Raw genomic sequence first — 27,039 nt, forward strand, 5'->3', positions numbered from 1 at the left:
TTATGCTTTGGGGGTGTTTTTCTGCTAAGGGGACAGGAAAACTGCACCGCATCAAAGGGACGATGGATGGGGCATGTACCGTCAAATCTTGGACGAGAACCTCCTTCCCTCAGCCAGGGCATTGAAAATGGGTCGTGGATGGTATTCCAGCATGACAATAACCCAAAACACACAGCCAAGGTTACAAAGGAGTGGCTCAAGAAGAAGCACATTAAGGTCCTGGAGTGGCCTAGCCTGTCTCCAGACCTTAATCCCATAGAAAATCTGTGGAGGGAGCTGAAGGTTTGAGTTGCCAAACGTCAGCCTCGAAACCTTAATGACTTGGAGAGGATCTGCAAAGAGGAGTGGGACAAAATCCCTCCTGAGATGTGTGCAAACCTGGGGGCCAACTACAAGAAACGTCTGACCTCTGTGATTGCCAAAAAGGGTTTTGCCACAAGTACTAAGTCGAAGGGTCAAATACTTATTTCCCTCATTAACATGCAAATCAATTGATTACTTTTTTTATATTCATTTTTCTGGATTTTTCTGTTGTTATTCTGTCTCTCACTGTTAAAATACACCTATCATTAAAATTATAGACTGATCATTTCTTTGTCAATGGGCAAACATACAAAATCAGCAGGGGATCAAATACTCTTTTCCCCCACTGTATATCTAAGCTGTCCTTCACCGCTTCAGGTTGACAAGTAATAAAAAGTCAGATCATTAGCATCAGCTGACACTTTGAGAGGAGAAGCAGTGGGCACAGAGGGCAGGGCCAGGCTGTTAAATAGGTACACAACAGACAGAGCAGGGGTTCAATTGCTAGGGAATACAACATCCCAGAAAGAGGGCAACTCTGAAGAATCCCCGCTGTACTGGAAAAGGCCTGCTTACATTATTATTAATCAGCAGATACAATCTCGGCAGCTCAGGTTACTCAAAGGGACTTGGATAATATTCAGTTGTGGGCCGACACCTGGCAGATGAAATTCAATGTGGACAAGTGCAAGGTATTACATGCAGGTAACGAAAATGTCCACTATAATTACACTATGAGAGGAATAGAATTGGAAGAGTTTATGTGGACTCATAACTTTCTCCATCCAAACATGGCAAACACAGTGCTAGGGTACATAGTCAAAAAGTGCACAATTTAAAACAAGGGAAGTAATGTTCAGACTGTGCAATGCACTAAACTGAGTTCTTTATTCATCACCCACGCTTACACTCACCAGACCTGGTCAAATACCATTACATGTGTGTATTGATGTATTTTAATTAGTTCATATTTTAATTCAATTTTGTATTTGAAAAAGTACAAATTGAATCTTGTTTGATAATTACTAAATGACTGTATTTGCAAAATAAAATGAGTTTGTGTTTTAAAAGTATTTCTATGTATTTGCAAATATTTCAATGATGTATTTTTACTAGTATTTTATATTCTCCATTTTCAGTCATTTGTATTTGAATCAATGTGTTGTATTTTAAGATATAATCTTTTATGTACATCACAACAATATGATTGTAGCACAACATTAACACACAAATTAAAGACTAAAGACACAATGTGAGATTCCTAACATAGTCCCACCAATTTCATCTGTCCCAACAGTCTAAATTGGTCGCTTTCATTGACTCCTGTCTCCTCCCTGCATCTCTCATCTAATAGCTAATGAGGCAGAAATTGTGAGATTAGGAACATAAAGAAAAATGGGTTTGTTATTCAAAGTTGAGCTAATGCGTGTACTGCTGGAAAAAGATCTACCTTAACACATAACACCTGTAGTCAGTGCTAATTATAAAACTATTAAAAAGTTAAACTGCAACACCAATGTGGCCGAACATTTACTTTCAATGAGAGTTGTGATGTGATGGTAATGTTAGACCGTATTTGTTGCTGAGCTGAGTTTGTTGTGATGTACAAATGAGATTGTATTTTCAAATACAACCCATACATTGAAATACACATTTAAAACACAGAATATCAAATTCCTTTGGAAACACATTCAACTAGTAACTGTGAAACAGGATACAATATAAATCAGGATGAATAAGATTAATTGGAAATACAGAAAATATAGTTGACCCATGTCTGACACGCACACACACAAACACACACGCACGCACAAACGCACACACACACATGCACACACACAAGCAGACACACACACACACACACGTACACACACAAGTAGACACACAAGCAGACACACACACACGCACACACACACACACAAGCAGACACACACACACACACGCACACAAGCAGACACACACACACGCACACACAAGCAGACACACACACACGCACACACACACAAGCAGACACACACACACACGCACACACACATACACACACACAAGCAGACACACACGCACACATGCACACACACAAACACACACACACGCACACACGCACGCACAAACGCACACACACCCACACAAGCAGACACACACACACGCACACACACAAGCAGACACACACACACACACACACACACACACACACACACACACACACGTGCACACACACAAGCAGACACACACACACACACACACGCACAAACACACACACACACAAGCAGACACACGCACACACACAAGCAGACACGCACACACACACACGCACACATGCACACACACACACACACACACACACACACACACAATAATTGCAGAATGTAAGACAGAGGATCCTGAAGCCGTTGTGATGGACCTGGCCGTGGGACATGAACACTTGAAATCCCGCCTTCACCGCCAGACGGATCTGCTCAAGTCACGTGTTCCTCCTCACACTGCAGACTCAATAAAAACAACAACAATCCCTCTCAAAGACGCCTCCTTGTGTTTGGATTGCACTGATTCATTCTTCATCACTGTAATACAAGGAACTGATCTCCTGTGCCACTGTGGGTCTTCAAAGATCACGTCATTTTCGCGTTTGTTGAAGGCAAATGAGCAATAATATGTACTATGACCAGGGCCGGCCCTGACCAATTTGGTGCTCTAGGCAAGATTTTAGCTGGTGCCCCTATTGCGCATCACAGCCAATTCCACCATCGATCATTGTGTGCATACACTCACACAGAAACTGCATAGCTTTATGTCTTTGAGATTTTCTTTATTTTAGAAACATAAAAAAATAAAAACTGTATTAAAGAAACAAGTGACATAAAACTAATGATAAATAAAATATAAAAAGGAGTATTCCACGAAAAAACTATATTACAGAAACCTTAGTGCAATATGCATAATGTAGCATTGTTCTACAGCCTTACTCACCTTGCCTTTCTTGCAGCAAACAAGTGACATAAAACGAATTATAAATAAGTGGATGATTCGTGCAGCACACTAGCATTTCTCAAAATTATGTCACAGGTTAGGTTATTCCCCAGACAGCTGAATAGTCTTTCCAACATTCCCTAATGAATTTAAGGTAAAAGTAACTGACACTGACTCTAGCTAGCCAGCTCTTTATATTAGTGAACATTACTAGTATTGTCCAAAGTAAGCTGGCTAGTAGTAACACTGCTCCAACGGTAACTATGCAATTAGATAAACTATTCATTCATCACATCACATTACCTCTGTCCTTATCCCGTTTTTCCTCCTCTTCTCTACTTCTTTTTCTTCCCTGGGCACCAGAGGGCTTTGGTCTTTTTGACATCGTTTGAAGTAGGCTGATGCTAATTTATCATTTTTCACCTTCAGTGTCACTCACTGCTTCAGATAACTGAAGTAGCCCACCACCCCACAATCAGGTAAATCTAAGTATGAGAGCGAGGGGGCGCGATTGATGCGCCGGGCCGGGGTGACCCTGCGGGCAACACGGAAAATATGATATATAATATAATATTTCAAATTAATAATATTAAAATACTATTAGTAAAAAATTATAAAAGTTAAAAAAAAATAAAAAAAATCTTCACTCATTTGGATGGACGGCGCCCCTAGCATTTGCCTATTCCGCCTATGCCACGGGCCGGCCCTGACTATGACTCACACAGTTAATGGCAGATGAGGGTATTTTCATAGACTTGTTCCAGCATGGTCCTGGAGAACTTGTGAACAGCAGCATTCATGTACAGGACAGAGTGTTTCCACAGCCTATGTTTTGGTCTCAGTCTTGTGCGGAGGGGAGCTGCTCATGGCGAAGCTGTCACAGTCGCTTGTTTGAACTCTTCTCTTTGCTGTCGTGTGGCTCTCAGTCCCAATTTCAGCACTGTACCAATCTTCAGACACTTCCTTTTGCAAAAATGCACACAGTGGCTTTGCAAAACTAGGAAAACTGGGCAATCTTTCAGTATCATAACATACGAAACATGAAAAGAATTGCAAAAAGGTGATATGATGACCGCCTGTGACACAAACACTGTGCCGAAAGCCATTTCTTGTCCACCTTCACTTTGAGGAGGAATAAAGTTTCTTACTTTTGTGAAGGAGAAACAGGTTCACCCCCAGAAATCAATTTCCTTTCTGACACGTTTGTCTAAAATAAAGCATTATTCCAAGTTTTGAACTTATGTGTGAATGAGTTTCTTCAATGCCTCGCCTCTAACTCGTCAGATGCATCCAAGGCCACAATCTGTTTGCAGAAAACAGGGCCATAAAGTGTAATCAAGATTGTCAAAAATAAAGTACTCTTGTGTATTAAATACATTACAATCTGTCACAGATTTTCTTTAATTTAAATGTGTTTATTAGCAACTAGGTGAAGGTTTGCTTTAATGCCAATTTATATGCTTTTATTCCAAATCAATCTTGAAATTGCAGTGTCCCATTCATGGCCTTTCCCCAACCTCATCACTCTCTAGTTACTGTAGTAGGAGAGAGGGCCTCCTGAATACCTCTTGAATGTAAGCCCTTTCAAGTCAATGAAACTATCAAACACACACACTCAGCCAAATGTATTATTACACGGGGCTCATGAACAGAGGTCATGACTAGATTACAAATATAAAAGAATTACAACCAAATATCCTAATAAGCACGGATTAGAGGCCAATAGCCCAATTAGCGGCTAATGACCCAAATAGAGGCAGATGAAGCTGAGCTCGACTCGGGGAAAGCAGAGCAGCGCGGCTCAGCGGGCTCAGCTCAGCTTCCAACCTCACGGACTTGCAGGCAGAGCCCCTAGTCACTGTGGCCCCTGGCCACGAGGCCCAGGTCTCTTAGCGAGGCTTAAGATCGCCAAGGGTCTACAACTACAAAGAACTTGCTTACTAGCAAGAATGGCACTATCTCACGATCATCCCATTGCAAAGGAAAAAGAGGCGGGACAAATTTGGAGACTTCGCTGATCCCCAGCTTTAGAACTACGTTTGTTGTTACTGCCAACTAAGATGTGAAGTTCGCGAAGAGGGCAGGCCCCATATCTAGAATGACATATCTCTATGGGTTATGTATTTAAGGCTAAATTGCATTTCCCATTGCATTTCCCATTGTCTTTTCCAAACGAAACCCAAACCTGTTATATACACTCAAAATGCAATACAACGTTGATCTGAACGACAGAACGAATGTGATGCACAGGCGGAGGTATGGACCCGGCGCTTCTCAGTTATTTCATAGTATTTAATAAAACCTTTCAATGGACAATTTGTACACTGGTTATTTATAATTTTTTTAGGAAAATCTTCTTAGCTGTGGTGTCAAACATATCCATGCAATTGCTGCTATTCATTAAATATTGTCAATGTCAAAATGTGTTATATCAAAAAAAAGATTTGTGCAGTTCACTGGCGTAGCTACACACATTTAGCCACGGAGGGGAGGATGTGCTGACGAAGTGAAGGGACTACAACGCAGAGGTGACAGTGGCACGACGTAGTGACAAGACGGTCTGAGGAGGGGCGACTGACTCCGGGGGCATGAGGCAACCGTGATTGGGTGACTGGCACATTCAGACACACCTAGAGGGAGCACATTGTAAATCATATGACCTTATTTTGGCAAATATATACTGAAATGCATATACCTTCCTAACTGAGAAATGTAGGCTTGTGCTAAAGGACATAAGGAGACGGCTTTGAAGCTCTGTGTTTTACGACATGCCTGTGCTCACCAAAGTATGACAGATAACACGTCCATGCTGGAGACCCCCCCCAACTGACAAATGGGCTGCCATGCCCCGTCTCCAGAGACACTAGCATCATTTTCCAATTGAATTGATTGATTTCTTTTGTGAAACACAGACATTCAAGGTACTTTATATACTCCATAGACCAGGGCAACAAACACAAATACAAACTACATGCTGCTAACAGAAGTGTTACCCAGCTTCTTCCTCAGTTTGATAACAAACAATAAAAGGTAACTTAAAACTAAGTTAATGACACTGCAGTAATTCTACCTCAGAACCAAAACATGTTCATGCCAGGATTGGTCTTAAAAGGAAGACCATTAGCTAAAACAACCATTGGACCATTTATATTTCACATACAATGCAACATTAACATTTGGTAAGAGAATTATTCATACATCCTAATTGATCCTCCACTGACATGGGCATCAGACCAGCCCCCCTGGGATTCCAAAAAGACTCAAATTTAACATTAGCGAAAAATAACACCTGGCTTGTTTGGTATCAACTGTAAGGTCATGCTTTGAGGGACTTGAAAATCTAATTGATAGAACTAAAACTTGACAATATAGAGAATTAGAACCTCTAGGTAACATTTGAACCATTTTCACATTCCTCAAAGCCATCACACCCCCAACACACATTCTGTAGGAATCAAGGGAGAGGAATGGCAAAGACTGCTTCCATTCGAATTTCAATTTTATTACCCCAAACCTGACCAATCAGAAGTTGGGAGGAAAGAGATTAGAATCTCTTTGTCTAAAATGTATGTGGCACAATTGGGCGTGGAGTGGAACAACCTGGAAGAAGAAACCAAGGACACGAAATCCAGGAAGACTGAACAGAACCAGAACCAGAACTTCTCCACCAAAAACCTGAGAGCTTTGCAACCTTCCTCAAGTCGACAGTCTGCCAGCCCTCCCCGCTTTCGACCGTCTGCATAACTGAATCTCAGTAAACCACACAGGTCAAGAATTAGGTAAACCACAATTACATAAATCCTAGTTGTGTATGAGATCCAAACTGTAGGAACGGCTAGCGTAATCATAATACTTGTTTTATTTCACGTTTTGTGCCTCGAGTCAAAACTCGAGTATTGCATAGATCTCCTCTCACTCTTACTTTTAATATTATCCACCCTGCTTGTCTCTATCCTATCTTTGCCAATACATGTTTATATACATTTTTAATAAACCTATATCTGTCCGAACCGGACTGCCTTTGTTCCAAACCACACGGACCTCGTGCCGTGTGCTGTTATCTGAGCCCGAAGCCAGAGAGGCCTCTCTGCGACGAAGTTCAGATAAGTTTAACAGTTTGGAGTTCATGATTCATGACATTTGAGAAATCAATTAGAAATGTTAATCTGTGATTCATAACTCTAGAATGTGTAATATCATTTAGTTTTCTTAAATATAAATGTGTGTTGCATTAAACTGTATTGTTGATAATTTTAGAAATAAAATCTGTCAACACCGAGAAATATTTTCTCATTCCTGTTTAACTGTACAGTCTGAAATTGACACAAGTTAATAGACGTTAGATTATTGGTGGCCCTGCCTATCCTTAATCATTGAATAATAATCAGTTAAGGGAAATTGTGGTAACAAGTAATGATAGGATCTTTCTCGGCACTTAAACGTAAATGAGACTGATATATATATAACGAGAAGTTACCTGATTAAATACTAACCTGCGTAGTTATTTAATGTCTGACTAACAATACTAATGAGAGACTCACCTTCGTCTTACTAACCGGTATTGTAGTCAATGTGTTTATAACCTTTTTTGTTTAACGATTTGTGTGATATCATATGCGATCCCATGGTCTTTGATTTGGTCACGGAAGTGATTTGTCTTTGATTTGTTGATCTAGAGTTGAATTTGAATTAGTTTTTCCCTTTTGTATAATTAGTGTAGTGCTACATTTAGTCTTAGTTTTGAATAAATTTGACAATTTATATCTTTGGAATTGGTGTCTGCGTCCAATTATTACAGAAATTGAGTTCTACAAGATTCCAGGATTCGTGATAAGGTGATACTATAAATTCACTTCGTAATTTGAAATGTATAAGTGTACCTTACGCTACACAACTTAGCTATTTATCTGGTTTAAGTGCTTCACTTCACATTTTTAATAACTTAGCTGTTTCTTGTTTTTCTAGTTTGCTAATGACACTCAATGAAAGATCACCTCTGTGTTGTCCATAAATGCAGGCATTTTGCTTCCTCCCACTGTACAGGTCCTGCAGGAGTTCAATAATCTACTGTATGAAAAACAAAACAAAAAAATGCCCAACGTCAACGTTACATGTGCGTCTGTAATGCTTACAACACTCTAAAAGGCACAAAACATCCCTTTTGTTATATAAACATTAGCTTTTGTGTAACACTATTCAAGGAGTATGTCAGCAGCGCTGAGCCTGATGGGACGGCATTCCACACGCCTCCCACAGACATGTGCGTGTGCGCTGTAGAAATCGCAAAATAATCTGCTCTTCCACTGGTTTCTCTACCCAACCCCTATCATCCACGTGCAGGGAGCAGGCTGGGACCGGAGATTGGCGGTTAGTGACTTCTTGGCTTCAGAGAGCTCGGCAGAGAGGTCCGAGCCAGAATACGTGACTGGGCGTTTGGGGATGCTGCCAGTGCTCCGTGAATGGGGAAGAGTCGGGGTGAGGCGCTGTGGACCTGTGAGGTCTTCGATCCTGTGAGGATGTGGCGCGCCTGCCTGCTCCCCGCCGTGGCCGCTTGCTGGTACTGATCCACGGCAGTGATGTGGCACTGCTGCACCCTGAAGCCCGTCTCATAGCACTGCCCCAGATTGAACTGACTGTGGGAGTCCTGCAGTGAGGAGCACAGAGGCAGCTCAGGAAAAGCTGGCATTCACGAGGCACCACATACATATTTACACTACCATAACATGGCACATTATAATGGATTTTCTAGCAGTACTGTGGGGGTGGGGGGGGTTGGAAATTACACTTAGGATTGGTCCCCATTAAACATTCATTAACATTTCATTAAGGTTAGAATGGCATTTCTACCGATCTAACTGAATTGGGCGTAGATTCATACAGGCCTAGGTTGAAATGTTATAGTTGGTTAGGGCTGTTATAAGGGCTTAAAATGGTAATCTACTGATTTACTAATGAAGTATAGCATCTTTAAGTCTACATTAAGAACTTGCTGCACACAGCCTATGTTTACCATGCAAATTAGAGTTACAGTTGCAGAATTGCTATACAAATAGAAAATGAATAATGAATCCACCCCTGACAGAAGCTCACCCCACTCTTTGCAGCCATTCGCAGGAACTTAACCGCCTTGTTTGCGTCTCTGCGAGGCTCTCGAGAGGACAGTGCTCCGAGGTCAGCCTGGGCCTAGACAGATCAGAGAGAGACTTTCATTAGACCATGGAAACAGACACAAGCTTCCTCTTAGGCACAGCTAGCAAGCTATTTATTTTATATCGATATACATCTTTTTTAATTGTTTGGGTGTGAAATGCAAAAAATGAAGGTGTTTCCAGCAAATGTGAGAACAGATATCAAAATAAGTGGGAAATCATTTTGGTAAATACGAGTTAGAATGACATCACATCTTTAAATCATTGTTTACACTTCTGCACTTCTTTATTCATTCCTAAATGTTAAATAATTTGGGCATTTTATAAAAGGATCTAGAGAAAAGGTCAACCACTTACAAACTAAAAGACAAACCTCTCTCAGCCCAGCACCGGCTGCCTCTTCCAGCAGTGCAATGGCTTTATGAGTATCCAATCAAAATAATATGGCTACATGAACATACAGAAATAATCGTATATGATACAGTTGTTACCGGACTGCCACTTCAAGGCGGTGCAGACTGGGAAGGGGTGTGTGGTTTAATTAGGAAGTGAAGAGTAGTTTAGTGGGGGGGCTCTCTCTCTAACATGTGGCCAGGCGGATAGGGTTTTTTCATTCGCTGTATATGTGTGTGTATATGTTGTTGTTCGCGTGTCCTGTGAAGATTGTGAGGAAAGGGCTCTCTGGTGTTGTGTTTGGCACTGTTTTGGGGGAACTTTATTTTGAAATGTTATTGTTGTATTGTTATTTCCATTATCTCATTGAGATATAGGTGTCATCTGCAGGCCCCCATTTCTTGTATCTTCTCATTGTACTTTATTCTTAGTTCATTTAGTCTTAGTTTCTGTATGTGCATTTCTTTTCAGAGCAATAAATATTGACCTTTTTATAAAATTGCAATGTTGAATTGTGTCTGTGGGGCTTATTACCTCAGGAAGTGCAAGATACAGTGTGCTGTGTGTGCTACCCTGGCCCTTGGGATCTAGACTGGTGTTAAGGTCCCTAAATCCGTCTTAGTGTAAATGTCGGAAAGGTAACACAGTTCAGAAACAGAAGAGGATAACGATGAAGATTAAGATAATGATAGACAGCATCCGATAAGTAACAGTAAGTAACATCAATTTAAAACAGTTTCTCACATTCATTACTTTTCAGAAAACTGTGCATGATTTATTACAAAAAAGGTAGATTATCTGCATCCATTTACAGGTAGTTTACATATTAATCATTCACACTTTGCCAATTAATTGAAAATACATTGTGATATGAATTCAAATCTATTGTCAAGTGAAGACTCCTCTTTGCAGACTGTTTTATAAAGCCAAATCTCAAGTCAGTCGTATATAATGAAGATAATGATTTAAAACAGGATTTTAATTATTGTTCACAGTAGTTATGTTACAGGGTTTTAAGCTGTGCAGGCACAATCAGTCAGAGGATGCAGGATTCAACGGGATGCCAAATATGTCATAAAATCGGTACTTTCAAATTTACATTTCAACCACTGCACATATATATATATATATATACACATACATACATACATACACATACACACACACACATACACACATATATATAACTAGCAGAGGAGGAGTTGGGAAGAGGGGACAAGCAGCAGACTACTGATGCATTTAGCCAGGTCCCATTGCTAATATAGTGCATACGGATTATGATTATTATGAAAAGCCTATTAATATCTTTATATTTCTTAGCAGAAAAATAATTAGACATTTCCAAATGCTTTTACATACAATTATCTGTTTACACAGCTGTTTTTACTGGATACATATATTATCTTTTTTAATGGTACAGCACCTTCCTCAAGGGTGCAAGAGCAGTCCTGACCACTACTCCACTAGAGTTCATATTAAGAATCGAGAGGAAAACAAGATACATCATGGTCCAACTTGCAAAGCAGTGATTTTGACTTTCATGGAGTAGAAAGACTGCAGGTGCATCCACTTCTGTGGATCTGCATTGTTTCCTGAATTGTTACAACTTTACTATCGATCTATATTACCTTCTATAAGAAGGACAGACAACTCTAAATAGTTCATATAGTCTCAACACAATACATGCCCAATGTATTATATTTTTATAGGAAGATTTAAATGTAAATGTAAATGAAAATACAGAGCAATAGTCAAATAGCTAAAGGGTCACAGAATCCTTGGCTAAGATCAAAACCAGAGAATTCTTTCCTTGATTTTAAAATATTTTATTGTTAAAACAATCTGCTGCACGACCACAAACCTTGAAACCATCTCTGCTTTGCTTGTATACTGAAGTCAGATTCCTTATCCCAACTGTGTCCCGTGTCTGTATGAATACACCTGTTACCATTAAAACTTTACAAGAAAAATAACTAGCCTTGTACTTACCATCGCAATTTCTGAACCAGAAACAAAAACACCCACGGCATTATAATTTGGCGGGGGGGCATAGCTAATAAGCCTGATTCATCAGTGTTTTGTATTTCTAGTCTAGTCAAATCTAATAAGGGAAAACTAACTAGCTGTAAAACAAAACAACGCATTTTCCTTGAAGATCAAAAGGTTGACTTGATACATTTTTGCTAAATTCTTATTGTGGAGTGAAGCTGCAGTTTCTTTTGAAACAGTCACACTATTCCTGCAGAGAACAAGTCAAAGACAGGAAGACTGATGCTGATCAAATCTTCTCTCTGCTCTTCAATTCAAAGTCATTCTTCGACACATTTTCTGTTCACCCCCAAGCAAAGGAGATGAGAGAAGGCAGCTTATGGAGTTAAGCAAAGATTTGTCCACAATGCGGTGAGCAACACAGTACAAACTTGTACAAAGTAAACATCCAACACAATAAAGGAACAGTGGATGTGTGGAGTATTAATACAAATAAAAACAAAAACACACATCGCATTTTCAATTGTTCATCAACTGTGTTTTTAGAAATGTAAGAGGCACAACGACGCTAGATTTAGTGGCCGAGCACATTGCTTGTAAGAACATAAGAACGTTTACAAACGAGAGGGGGCCATTCGACCCATCGTGCTTGTTTGGTGTTCATTAATATCTAAGTGATCCAAGGATCCTATCCAGACTATTTTTAAATGTTCCCAAACTTTCAGCTTCAACCACATCGCTGGGTAGTTTATTCCAGATTGTGACTACTATCTGCGTAAAGAAGTATCTCCTGTTTTCCGTTTTGAATGCCTTGAAGCCCAATTTCCATTTGTGTCCCGGGTGCTTGGATCAAGTCCCCACGTAGTCTCCTCTGTTCCAGGGTGAAAAGGTTCAGTTCCCTCAGTCTCTCAGTTGGACTTTCCCTTCAGACCTGGAATAAGTCTGGTTGCTCTCCTCTGAACTGCCTCTAAAGCAGCGATATCCTTCTTGAAGTGTGGAGCCCAGAACTGTACACAGTATCCAGATGAGGTCTAACTAGTGCATTGTACAGTCTGAACATTACAGCCCTTGTGTTAAATTCTACACTTTTGACAATATACCCTAGCATTCTGTTTGCCTTTATTATTGCTTCCCACATTGCTTGGATGGAGAAAGTGAGGAGTCCACATAGACTCCTAGGTCTTTCTCATGCATTACTTCATCTAGATCTGTACCTCCCATAGTGTAATTATAGTGGACATTTTTGTTACCTGCATGTATTACCTTGCACTTGTCCACATTGAAGTGGAACTCCACTAACAACCTCACTCCAGTTAGAAGTGACTCCTCTAATTGACACCCTCTGTTTCCTATACATCAACCAGTTCATAATCCATCTACTTACATTACCCTGAATGCCTACAGCTTCCAATTTGAGGATCAGTCTTTGGTGTGGAACCTTATCAAAAGCTTTCTGGAAATCTAAGTATATCATATCATATCATATGCTTTCACGTGATCTACAGCTGCAGTTGCATGTTCAAAAAATTGGTATGATGTGATTGAGTGTTATTGTAGTGATGCTGTTCTATGCTGATAATCAGTTTGGGTATAGCACAACAAACTAACTGGGATTATAGAAACTAGTTTGGAAATAAACAGTCTAGATCAATGATTTTCAAACCTTTCTTTGAAGGCCCCTGTTCATGCAGTCCCTGGTGGCATTAGGAAAACTACCCTTAATACAGTGAGGGAAAAAAGTATTTGATCCCCTGCTGATTTTGTATGTTTGCCCACTGACAAAGAAATTATCAGTCTATAATTTTAATGGTAGGTGTATTTTAACAGTGAGAGACAGAATAACAACTAAAAAATCCAGAAAAATGCATTTCAAAAAAGTTATACATTGATTTGCATGTTAATGAGGGAAATAAGTATTTGATCCCCTATCAATCAGCAACATTTCTGGCTCCCAGGTGTCTTTTATACAGGTAACGAGCTGAGATTAGGAGCACTCTCTTAAAGGGAGTGCTCCTAATCTCAGCTCGTTACCTGTATAAAAGACACCTGTCCACAGAAGCAATCAATCAGTCAGATTCCAAACTCTCCACCACGGCCAAGACCAAAGAGCTGTCCAAGGATGTCAGGGACAAGATTGTAGACCTACACAAGGCTGGAATGGGCTACAAGACCATCGCCAAGCAGCTTGGTGAGAAGGTGACAATAGTTGGTGTGATTATTCGCAAATGGAAGAAACACAAAATAACTGTCAGTCTCCCTCGGTCTGGGGCTCCATGCAAGATCTCACCTCGTGGAGTTTCAATGATCATGAGAACGGTGAGGAATCAGCCCAGAACTACACGGGAGGATCTTGTTAATGATCTCAAGGCAGCTGGGACCATAGTCACCAAGAAAACAATTGGTAACACACTACGCCGTGAAGGACTGAAATCCTGCAGCGCCCACAAGACCCCCCTGCTCAAGAAAGCACATGTACAGGCCCGTCTGAAGCTTGCCAATGAACATCTGAATGATTCAGAGGAGAACTGGGTGAAAGTGTTGTGGTCAGATGAGACCAAAATCAAGCTCTTTGGCATCAACTTAACTCGCCGTGTTTGGAGGAGGAGGAATGCTGCCTATGACCCCAAGAACACCATCCCCACCATCAAACATGGAGGTGGAAACATTATGCTTTGGGGGTGTTGTTCTGCTAAGGGGACAGGACAACTGCACTGCATCAAAGAGACGATGGACGGGGCCATGTACCATCAAATCTTGGGTGAGAACCTCCTTCCCTCAGCCAGGGCATTGAAAATGGGTCGTGGATGGGTATTCCAGCATGACAATAACCCAAAACACACAGCCAAGGCAACAAAGGAGTGGCTCAAGAAGAAGCACATTAAGGTCCTGGAGTGGCCTAGCCAGTCTCCAGACCTTAATCCCATAGAAAATCTGTGGAGGGAGCTGAAGGTTCGAGTTGCCAAACGTCAGCCTCGAAACCTTAATGACTTGGAGAGGATCTGCAAAGAGGAGTGGGACAAAATCCCTCCTGAGATGTGTGCAAACCTGGGGGCCAACTACAAGAAACGTCTGACCTCTGTGATTGCCAACAAGGGTTTTGCCACCAAGTACTAAGTCGAAGGTGTCAAATACTTATTTCCCTCATTAACATGCAAATCAATTTATAACTTTTTTGAAATGCGTTTTTCTGGATTGTTTTGTTGTTATTCTGTCTCTCACTGTTAAAATACACCTACCATTAAAATTATAGACTGATCATTTCTTTGTCAGTGGGCAAACATACAAAATCAGCAGGGGATCAAATACTTTATTCCCTCACTGTAACAATTCATAATTTCTGCTACAGAAAAACTACAGTGTATCTGTGAGCAGTTTAAACATTTCTAGAAAAGCACTCAACTCTGTTGGATTTTCAAAAGCTTGTGAAATAAAAGCGCTTTCTGTGTGGCAGTGGAATGATTCTCTAGATTCCCAGGCCAGCATTCCAATGTCTTTCCAAACTATTGAACAATAATAAGAGTAACACAGTCTTTTAGTCAAACAATCATTGCTTTATTGTAACCAAATGTTAAACTTGACAGATACATATACATATATATATATATATATATATATATATATATATATATATATATATATATATATATATATATATATATATATGATATAGATATATAAATAAAACTCTTATTTTCTCTCATTTTCCAGTTCAGGAGGATTGATAGTTAGATCGACAACAATGAGATTGGTATGATGTGATTGAGTGTTATTGTCTGAGAGGTCACCTAGTGAACATAATGGTGGAGAGAATGGGATGCTACAATTCAAAATGAATGACATAACCGTTATGATGTTGTACTGGGCGGCATTGTCATAAGGCGTGGAGGTAAGTGTCTGGGGTATTAAGGGTTCAATAAGTACAGGTGTCTTTATCAGTGAAGCTCACTGGACACATCTCATACTGTGTGATCTGTGCTCTGTGAATGGCCTTGTACTGGAGTAGGTGCATCTTGGTGAATGTTGACACAGAAAAGGTGTTGGAGCAAATCTGTGTCCAGAAGTTGTTATCAGTTGTAATTGTTAGGTCAGATTCCCACTGGGTGATTGGAAGATAAATAGCGGGATCTATATTCATTAGAAGTCTGTACCATTTTGAAAGCAAGATCAGGGGCATAGCCTGGATTTTAGGGCTCCATGAAAGAAAGAAAAAAGTGCCGTGAGGGGGGGTGCTGCCGAGGTGCGGTCCAAGTTCCAAGTTGCGGATCGCGGCATGGATAGGGAGAGGGGAAATCACAGGTCCCTGCTGCTTTATATTGTTAAAGCAAGGATGTTTTTTAATGGATTTGGTCATGAATGGGAGGTGACCAACAAAACATTCTGATTGTTCAATATATATCCATGAATTGTGATTCAAATCAAATTGACATGAAAGAGCTCTGATAGCTTGGTTGAGATGTTGATACCGAGAGATGTGATATTAGCGGAGGATAAAGGGATTCTATTTCATAAAGGGATCTATTTTCATAAATACAGGTGATGATATGTGCCAGAAGTGCTGGTCTCTTGATCTCTATTTTTTTTTTCTTTTGTTTGATGAAAATGATATTATCTTCCCTCTCAGTACTACTTTAGCAGTTTCCCAAAGCAGTATTTGTTTCGTGATGCTCAGTATACCTGGTTAAAAAATATATTTTGGTTAATTTTGAGTGATCAGAATCTAATAAGTGTGTTTGCTGTAAAAGACAGGAATCTGTTTTGAGATTTTCAAGGTGGTTCATGACTGCTACTCTTTTGGACAGTACATCAATGCTACGAATATTCCAGCTAACAAATCGAATAGACACTTGATTGTCTAGATTAAGATGTGTAGCCTATATAGCAGCTGGGTGTGAGGGTTGTGTGTACAGTGGAAGTAAGGCAACTATGTGTAAATTGATAGCTGTGTGTGTGTGTGTGGTGTAATATTTTGGTGTATAGAAGATTATAGAAGGTGGTGTAATATTATAGATGGTGTAATAGTGTTGTGATGTGTAGGGGGGAGGGAGGTGGTTGGAGGCTGTGCTCCCTGTTGGGTAGAGGGTGAATGATTTCAGGTGTGGGATGTTAGGAGATAATGAGGTGTCTATAAAAGTTGGGACTGGTTTAGAAGAAGGGAGACGAGACTGGGCTGACGAGAGCGTGCAGGGAAAGGTGCCGGGACAAGAACTTGATTACGACTGCAAGGGAGCAAGAGAGCATCAGGAAAGGAGACTAGAGGCTCTGAAATCAGCGACTAGACTGGAATGTACTGGACTGTGGCGAAGAGGAGCTGCAATTCCGACTTTGCTATAACTCTGCAGCGTCAGCAAGATAAGTGGGGTCTCGGGCCACTGTTTGCTTGTTTCTCCCCTTTAGAGCAGTTAGAGTGGAGTGGGGGGGTTAGACAGGGACTAACTAAGGGTGCTTCCTGTGGCTTCTTTGCATCATTCACTGTCCAGTCTGTCACAAGGGAAAACTGTACTGCATTGGGGTGGGCTGGGACATTACTTTTACGTGTAGCCTGTTTACATATTGTGTGGGCTGAAGGATGAAGGACGGTCTTCCTCCTCTTCTTCGCTGCCAGTCTGCTGAGGCTGCACTGGCTCGCTGGGCCCTTCGTGGTCCGGAGGGGGGCCCAGCTCCACTCGGGGCCGGCAAGGTCACCACCACATGCCCCCGGGTCTTCACACCTCTCCCACTGAGTCCAACACCTCACAGGCAGCCATCTGTCCTTCTGGCTCCTTACATTTCAGAAGCTAGGTCAGCGAGGTGTGGTCCATCCAGAACCTGAACCTGGTCCAGACCTTTTATGTAAGTACATAGTTACTGGGGCAGGAGGACATCGCCGAAACCCTTTTGCTGCCTCCAGCTCTAGAAGCATGTCTCCAAGCTCTCTCAGCTTCTGATGGTCTTTGTTTGTTATTTTTGGAAAATGTTCAGTTTTCTTCAGAAGTGCATATTCGATAACTTCTGGTGCACCACTGCAGTCTTCCAGTCTCTGCCATACCATCGCGAGCCCTGCTGTTGCATTGTGAACATGCACTGATCTGATTCTCCTGGCCTGCTCAGATGACTCGGGCTCGAGCCATTTGGAGAGGAGGTCTAGCTCTTCTCTGGCTGTAAGATTTAAGTATTGGGTGCTGCTATGGAAGTATAACTTCCAGGCCCATTCGTTTTCTGGGAGGTCGTCAAATTTCAGAAGGCCAGAACTCACCATTTGACGACGTATCCGGTATTTCGTTAGGTCTGTAGCTCCTGCTGTAGCAGGTGAATATTCTTTGGGAGCAGCAGCAGAGCGTGGTTGTGGCTGGTGAGACAGCAGGGGAGTTTGATCGGACCCTCTCTGGCTGTGTGGTTGTTCTCCTACACTGCTAATCTTTCCTTTGTAGCCTAGAATGTTGTTCTGATGAAGGGAGATTATGTCACTTTTCTGCAGGTTTCCTGAAGGACCAACAGACAGGTCACGGGTTACCTCTCTGCAGTGTCTGATGGCCGAAGAGGTTGGATGCTGATGTGCAGAATGGATCCACTCCTCCTGTAGCTGGGCCCACCGTGTAGTCAGTGTTTTTAGTGTTCTGCCCTCACAATGCGTCTGAAGTACAAGGCTTGGCAGACAGTGAACAGCTTTTCAATACAGAATCAGGAGGCAGGAGCGCTTGTACTCTGAAATCCGTGTTAGAAAATGATCCGCACACACAGACGATTACAAATGTAGACAGATAGATTTCAATCACGAGCTAACAGGAAAAAAGGGCCTAGCTAGTCTCAAACCACTTCTACTGTCACTTTGTTTTAAAGAGTATTAAAATAAATCAATATACAACTGTTTGCATATACAAGGCAATCATATGCATAGAACATCGTAAAATATAAAAACATAGACATTACAAAAAAACGTGCTATAATTATTTAAAAATGACAGTTTACTTACAGACTTCTCTTTCCAAGGCCTGTTATATAAGAAAAGGTGGAGCTCATTCTCGCTGCTTCTCTTCAGATTCGTTTATAGCAGAAGGAGTCCTGCACTGGAAGTTAGCGGGATCCGCTGCAGTAGTAAAGTGTAGTGTAAAGAAACAAAACAATATAATACTATGTACAGACATATATACAGCTGTCAGAACAACGGGGAAAACTCACATTTCTTGCCGTGAGGTGGGGGGGCCTTTTCACTGGTCACTCGAAGGCTGATCTGACATCCCATCGGCAAATGGGGCAGGATGTGTTGTCCTGGAGGAGAAGAAATCAAAACAAAATTAACTTCAAAATGTCTCAAAGTGTAAATCCACTGATTTGACTGCAATAAAACAGATCTCCTAGGATTAAACGATTGGCAATGGAAATCGTGTGTTTTTCTCACTCAACAGCAATACTAATTAATGATGTTGCTTGATGTGGAAACAATATGAATTTCAGTTATCAGTGCAGCTGACACAGCACACACAACTGACATTATAAATCACACAGGAGCAACCAGTCGTCATTTCCAAACATTCCTGACCTCTTATCCTCTCATCACTTTGAGTGAAGCTCGTACACCACCAGTAGGAAGCGTTGGTGGTGAGGTTCTGCCTGGCCATGAATCTCCCCGCAGAGTTGTAGGTGTTCCCACGGGCGGGACGGCAACGTGAGGGGCTGCATTGGGGCCTGGACAGGCGGTCCAGTTTTCCACGGAGCAGACGTGGTGTGCAGTCCCTGACCATAGCCTCAATATCCTGGTCAATGCCTGGCCACCACATCAGGTCTCTTGATCTCTGCTTGATTGTGAGGACACGCGCACACAAGCTGCCTGGAACAACAGTGCACAGCCCCCTGGAGACACAGATATCTCACCCTTGCAAACGGAGCCAGCTCCTCCTGGCCATCCTGTGCGTATGTCGGTGTGGAGAGCTGTCAGGATAGGGTCCCTCTCTGATTCACTTTTCAGCTCCTCTTTCGCAGGCTCAGATGCAGGCAAGGGCCTCTCCCTCGCCAACAGAATAGCGCTGCTTCGTGGGGGTCAGGGCCTTGGAGGCGAAGGCTATTGGTCGTTCCCCTCCATCCTGCGGCAGAGACAGAACTGCTCCCACCACCCCAGCTGAGGCGTCACATGAGACCACAGTAGGGCTGAATGGGTCAAAATGGGCCAGGACAGGAGGCGTGGTGAGCTGTGCTTTGAGCGCACAGACCGCTGCCGTGCAGGCTGGGGTCCAGTTCCACGGCTCCTCCTTCTTAAGGAGCTGGCGAAGGGGTGCTGTAGTCTGGGAATATTGAGGCAGAAATCGGAGGTAGAAGGCAGTAATCCACAGGAACGAGGCCACTTGGGAGGCAGAGGTGGGTTCTGGGATGTTGTGGATTGCCTCTATGTTTCACATGAGAGGCACAATCCCTTTGGCAGTCAGTTGAAAACCCACAAAGTCAATGGCTGGTGCTGCAAATGTACACATCTCCCCATTGAGCGTCAGATGGTCTTCCTGGAGAGCGGTGAAAAGCCAGTGGAGATGTTCATTGTGGGCAGAGAGGTCAGGGGCATGGACCAGAATGTCATCCAGAAACACTGCGACCCCTTGGATCCCTGCCAGGACAGTGGTCATCACCTTCTGGAAACAGCTGGGGGCAGAGCTAAGCCCAAAGGGCATTCGTGTATACCTGAACACCTTGCGTGTGTGACAAGAGCTGTGAGATCTCGGCTGGCCAGGTGGAGGGGCACCTGGAGATAGCCCTGACGCAAGTCGAGCTTACTCCTCCGCTGTGGGCAAAGGGTATCTGTCTGGGATGACTGCCTTGATGACAGAGCGCAGATCAACACAGATGCGGAGCCCCCCGGACTTCTTTGTGGCGATGGCCAAGTTGGAGATCTAGGGTGCAGCATATACTGGCTGAATTATCCCTGATGATAAGCTGATCGCGTACGATCTGGTCCGAAGCACCCCGTAGTGGCACGATCTAGCCACATCCCTGAGGTTAGTCACGTAGCTTTGAATGGACTCACCCGGCCGCTGATGCCGTTTCCGTAGCTTGTATCACCGAAGGAGCACCCGCTGTCTCCCGGTGAAGTGCTGCCGTAGCAGGCTGACTGCCTCTTCCAATGTCTCAGCAGTGCCCAGGGTTCTTGGTGTGGGTGTCTTTTACCTAAAGTGTTTATTAGTTGTTGCTGTTATTTCAATGTGCACAGTGCACTATTTACTTTTGTATTGATTACTTAATCTATGGTTCCAACATGCACAGTGTATGTTTAAGTGCAATAAGTGTTCTGAGATGTGCACGATTTCAATGTCCGTGTATGGGGAACACTCACATTTCTTGTTGTGAGGTGGGGGGGCCTCTTCACCGGTCACTCGAAGGCTGATCTGACGTCCCATAGGCAAATGGGGCAGGATGTGTTGTCCTGGAGGAAAAGAATTCAATCAAAACAAAATTAACTTCAAAACCACTTTTACTGTCACTTTGTTTTAAATAGTATTAAAATAAATCAATATACAACTGTTTGCATATACAAGGCAATCATCTGCATAGAACATCGTAAAATATAAAAATATAGACATTACAAAAAAACGTCAGCTAATTTGAATGACAGACGGCTATTGCGCTAACACTTCCTATAACGGTCCTCAGCATAAATTCATGTATTGTCATGGTAACCATACACACTAAATAAACATTAAAATGTGAAACTAACGTGAAACAGCACTTGAATCAGTGAAAACAGGCTATAATTATTTAAAAACGACAGTTTACTTACAGACTTCTCTTTCCAAGGCCTGTTATATAAGAAAAGGTGGAGCTCATTCTCGCTGCTTCTCTTCAGATTCGTTTATAGCAGAAGGAGTCCTGCACTGGAAGTTAGCGGGATCCGCTGCAGTAGTAAAGTGTAGTGTAAAGAAACAAAACAATATAAGACTATGTACAGACATATATACAGCTGTCAGAACAAGGGGGAACACTCACATTTCTTGCCGTGAGGTGGGGGGGCCTCTTCACTGGTCACTCGAAGGCTGATCTGACATCCCATCGGCAAATGGGGCAGGATGTGTTGTCCTGGAGGAGAAGAAATCAAAACAAAATTAACTTCAAAATGTCTCAAAGTGTAAATCCACTGATTTGACTGCAATAAAACAGATCTCCTAGGATTAAACGATTGGCAATGGAAATCGTGTGTTTTTCTCACTCAACAGCAATACTAATTAATGATGTTGCTTGATGTGGAAACAATATGAATTTCAGTTATCAGTGCAGCTGACACAGCACACACAACTGACATTATAAATCACACAGGAGCAACCAGTCGTCATTTCCAAACATTCCTGACCTCTTATCCTCTCATCACTTTGAGTGAAGCTCGTACACCACCAGTAGGAAGCGTTGGTGGTGAGGTTCTGCCTGGCCATGAATCTCCCCGCAGAGTTGTAGGTGTTCCCACGGGCGGGACGGCAACGTGAGGGGCTGCATTGGGGCCTGGACAGGCGGTCCAGTTTTCCACGGAGCAGACGTGGTGTGCAGTCCCTGACCATAGCCTCAATATCCTGGTCAATGCCTGGCCACCACATCAGGTCTCTTGATCTCTGCTTGATTGTGAGGACACGCGCACACAAGCTGCCTGGAACAACAGTGCACAGCCCCCTGGAGACACAGATATCTCACCCTTGCAAACGGAGCCAGCTCCTCCTGGCCATCCTGTGCGTATGTAGGTGTGGAGAGCTGTCAGGACAGGGTCCCTCTCTGATTCACTTTTCAGCTCCTCTTTCGCAGGCTCAGATGCAGGCAAGGGCCTCTCCCTCGCCAACAGAATAGCGCTGCTTCGTGGGGGTCAGGGCCTTGGAGGCGAAGGCTATTGGTCGTTCCCCTCCATCCTGCGGCAGAGACAGAACTGCTCCCACCACCCCAGCTGAGGCGTCACATGAGACCACAGTAGGGCTGAATGGGTCAAAATGGGCCAGGACAGGAGGCGTGGTGAGCTGTGCTTTGAGCGCACAGACCGCTGCCGTGCAGGCTGAGGTCCAGTTCCACGGCTCCTCCTTCTTAAGGAGCTGGCGAAGGGGTGCTGTAGTCTGGGAATATTGAGGCAGAAATCGGAGGTAGAAGGCAGTAATCCACAGGAACGAGGCCACTTGGGAGGCAGAGGTGGGTTCTGGGATGTTGTGGATTGCCTCTATGTTTCACATGAGAGGCACAATCCCTTTGGCAGTCAGTTGAAAACCCACAAAGTCAATGGCTGGTGCTGCAAATGTACACATCTCCCCATTGAGCGTCAGATGGTCTTCCTGGAGAGCGGTGAAAAGCCAGTGGAGATGTTCATTGTGGGCAGAGAGGTCAGGGGCATGGACCAGAATGTCATCCAGAAACACTGCGACCCCTTGGATCCCTGCCAGGACAGTGGTCATCACCTTCTGGAAACAGCTGGGGGCAGAGCTAAGCCCAAAGGGCATTCGTGTATACCTGAACACCTTGCGTGTGTGACAAGAGCTGTGAGATCTCGGCTGGCCAGGTGGAGGGGCACCTGGAGATAGCCCTGATGCAAGTCGAGCTTACTCCTCCGCTGTGGGCAAAGGGTATCTGTCTGGGATGACTGCCTTGATGACAGAGCGCAGATCAACACAGATGCGGAGCCCCCCGGACTTCTTTGTGGCGATGGCCAAGTTGGAGATCTAGGGTGCAGCATATACTGGCTGAATTATCCCTGATGATAAGCTGATCGCGTACGATCTGGTCCGAAGCACCCCGTAGTGGCACGATCTAGCCACATCCCTGAGGTTAGTCACGTAGCTTTGAATGGACTCACCCGGCCGCTGATGCCGTTTCCGTAGCTTGTATCACCGAAGGAGCACCCGCTGTCTCCCGGTGAAGTGCTGCCGTAGCAGGCTGACTGCCTCTTCCAATGTCTCAGCAGTGCCCAGGGTTCTTGGTGTGGGTGTCTTTTACCTAAAGTGTTTATTAGTTGTTGCTGTTATTTCAATGTGCACAGTGCACTATTTACTTTTGTATTGATTACTTAATCTATGGTTCCAACATGCACAGTGTATGTTTAAGTGCAATAAGTGTTCTGAGATGTGCACGATTTCAATGTCCGTGTATGGGGAACACTCACATTTCTTGTTGTGAGGTGGGGGGGCCTCTTCACCGGTCACTCGAAGGCTGATCTGACGTCCCATAGGCAAATGGGGCAGGATGTGTTGTCCTGGAGGAAAAGAATTCAATCAAAACAAAATTAACTTCAAAACCACTTTTACTGTCACTTTGTTTTAAAGAGTATTAAAATAAATCAATATACAACTGTTTGCATATACAAGGCAATCATATGCATAGAACATCGTAAAATATAAAAATATAGACATTACAAAAAAACGTCAGCTAATTTGAATGACAGACGGCTATTGCGCTAACACTTCCTATAACGGTCCTCAGCATAAATTCATGTATTGTCATGGTAACCATACACACTAAATAAACATTAAAATGTGAAACTAACGTGAAACAGCACTTGAATCAGTGAAAACAGGCTATAATTATTTAAAAACGACAGTTTACTTACAGACTTCTCTTTCCAAGGCCTGTTATATAAGAAAAGGTGGAGCTCATTCTCGCTGCTTCTCTTCAGATTCGTTTATAGCAGAAGGAGTCCTGCACTGGAAGTTAGCGGGATCCGCTGCAGTAGTAAAGTGTAGTGTAAAGAAACAAAACAATATAATACTATGTACAGACATATATACAGCTGTCAGAACAAGGGGGAACACTCACATTTCTTGCCGTGAGGTGGGGGGCCTCTTCACTGGTCACTCGAAGGCTGATCTGACATCCCATCGGCAAATGGGGCAGGATGTGTTGTCCTGGAGGAGAAGAAATCAAAACAAAATTAACTTCAAAATGTCTCAAAGTGTAAATCCACTGATGTGACTGCAATAAAACAGATCTCCTAGGATTAAACGATTGGCAATGGAAATCGTGTGTTTTTCTCACTCAACAGCAATACTAATTAATGATGTTGCTTGATGTGGAAACAATATGAATTTCAGTTATCAGTGCAGCTGACACAGCACACACAACTGACATTATAAATCACACAGGAGCAACCAGTCGTCATTTCCAAACATTCCTGACCTCTTATCCTCTCATCACTTTGAGTGAAGCTCGTACACCACCAGTAGGAAGCGTTGGTGGTGAGGTTCTGCCTGGCCATGAATCTCCCCGCAGAGTTGTAGGTGTTCCCACGGGCGGGACGGCAACGTGAGGGGCTGCATTGGGGCCTGGACAGGCGGTCCAGTTTTCCACGGAGCAGACGTGGTGTGCAGTCCCTGACCATAGCCTCAATATCCTGGTCAATGCCTGGCCACCACATCAGATCTCTTGATCTCTGCTTGATTGTGAGGACACGCGCACACAAGCTGCCTGGAACAACAGTGCACAGCCCCCTGGAGACACAGATATCTCACCCTTGCAAACGGAGCCAGCTCCTCCTGGCCATCCTGTGCGTATGTAGGTGTGGAGAGCTGTCAGGACAGGGTCCCTCTCTGATTCACTTTTCAGCTCCTCTTTCGCAGGCTCAGATGCAGGCAAGGGCCTCTCCCTCGCCAACAGAATAGCGCTGCTTCGTGGGGGTCAGGGCCTTGGAGGCGAAGGCTATTGGTCGTTCCCCTCCATCCTGCGGCAGAGACAGAACTGCTCCCACCACCCCAGCTGAGGCGTCACATGAGACCACAGTAGGGCTGAATGGGTCAAAATGGGCCAGGACAGGAGGCGTGGTGAGCTGTGCTTTGAGCGCACAGACCGCTGCCGTGCAGGCTGAGGTCCAGTTCCACGGCTCCTCCTTCTTAAGGAGCTGGCGAAGGGGTGCTGTAGTCTGGGAATATTGAGGCAGAAATCGGAGGTAGAAGGCAGTAATCCACAGGAACGAGGCCACTTGGGAGGCAGAGGTGGGTTCTGGGATGTTGTGGATTGCCTCTATGTTTCACATGAGAGGCACAATCCCTTTGGCAGTCAGTTGAAAACCCACAAAGTCAATGGCTGGTGCTGCAAATGTACACATCTCCCCATTGAGCGTCAGATGGTCTTCCTGGAGAGCGGTGAAAAGCCAGTGGAGATGTTCATTGTGGGCAGAGAGGTCAGGGGCATGGACCAGAATGTCATCCAGAAACACTGCGACCCCTTGGATCCCTGCCAGGACAGTGGTCATCACCTTCTGGAAACAGCTGGGGGCAGAGCTAAGCCCAAAGGGCATTCGTGTATACCTGAACACCTTGCGTGTGTGACAAGAGCTGTGAGATCTCGGCTGGCCAGGTGGAGGGGCACCTGGAGATAGCCCTGATGCAAGTCGAGCTTACTCCTCCGCTGTGGGCAAAGGGTATCTGTCTGGGATGACTGCCTTGATGACAGAGCGCAGATCAACACAGATGTGGAGCCCCCCGGACTTCTTTGTGGCGATGGCCAAGTTGGAGATCTAGGGTGCAGCATATACTGGCTGAATTATCCCTGATGATAAGCTGATCGCGTACGATCTGGTCCGAAGCACCCCGTAGTGGCACGATCTAGCCACATCCCTGAGGTTAGTCACGTAGCTTTGAATGGACTCACCCGGCCGCTGATGCCGTTTCCGTAGCTTGTATCACCGAAGGAGCACCCGCTGTCTCCCGGTGAAGTGCTGCCGTAGCAGGCTGACTGCCTCTTCCAATGTCTCAGCAGTGCCCAGGGTTCTTGGTGTGGGTGTCTTTTACCTAAAGTGTTTATTAGTTGTTGCTGTTATTTCAATGTGCACAGTGCACTATTTACTTTTGTATTGATTACTTAATCTATGGTTCCAACATGCACAGTGTATGTTTAAGTGCAATAAGTGTTCTGAGATGTGCACGATTTCAATGTCCGTGTATGGGGAACACTCACATTTCTTGTTGTGAGGTGGGGGGGCCTCTTCACCGGTCACTCGAAGGCTGATCTGACGTCCCATAGGCAAATGGGGCAGGATGTGTTGTCCTGGAGGAAAAGAATTCAATCAAAACAAAATTAACTTCAAAACCACTTTTACTGTCACTTTGTTTTAAAGAGTATTAAAATAAATCAATATACAACTGTTTGCATATACAAGGCAATCATATGCATAGAACATCGTAAAATATAAAAATATAGACATTACAAAAAAACGTCAGCTAATTTGAATGACAGACGGCTATTGCGCTAACACTTCCTATAACGGTCCTCAGCATAAATTCATGTATTGTCATGGTAACCATACACACTAAATAAACATTAAAATGTG

The sequence above is a fragment of the Amia ocellicauda genome, chromosome 11 (genome assembly GCF_036373705.1).
Source record: "Amia ocellicauda isolate fAmiCal2 chromosome 11, fAmiCal2.hap1, whole genome shotgun sequence".
NCBI lineage: Eukaryota > Metazoa > Chordata > Actinopteri > Amiiformes > Amiidae > Amia > Amia ocellicauda.